Here is a 477-nt window from a genome sequence, read left to right as displayed (position 1 = left end):
TTGTACTTACGCACAATCTAGTTGCAATCTTAAGATTTAAGTAATATGCATCAATAAACAGTCCTTTATGTATAAAAAGTAGTTTTTAAGAGTTTTTATAAAATGTTTTATAATATAGTATAAATATAGATATACTTATATATTGTGTAGGCCCAAAGAATCCAGACCCAACCCAATGACTTGTAAGTTTTGCTTTAAGCCAGAATTTTCCAGAATCTCCAATCGATCATTGTTCCATCAAATCGAAGCATCAGAGATTCCAACGATTCTTCATCCTCAGCCTCAGGTAATTTGTTACTGTTTCATCCTGTTTTACTCTTCTGAATCTCCAATCTCCATTCCTACTCTGTGAATCGTTCATCGTTCCGTCAAATTGAATTATAATAAAAAAATGATTTAAAAAAATTACACAAAAACGATTATTTTTTTCAAAATTTTATAATATCTTCAAGTTTATATTTCATTAAAAAATAAAAA

Source organism: Cynara cardunculus (genome assembly GCF_001531365.2).
Source record: "Cynara cardunculus var. scolymus isolate 2C chromosome LG 1, CcrdV1, whole genome shotgun sequence".
Lineage (NCBI taxonomy): Eukaryota > Viridiplantae > Streptophyta > Magnoliopsida > Asterales > Asteraceae > Cynara > Cynara cardunculus.
The sequence above is the reverse complement of the archived record's forward strand: the minus strand, read 5'-3'. Positions refer to the sequence as shown.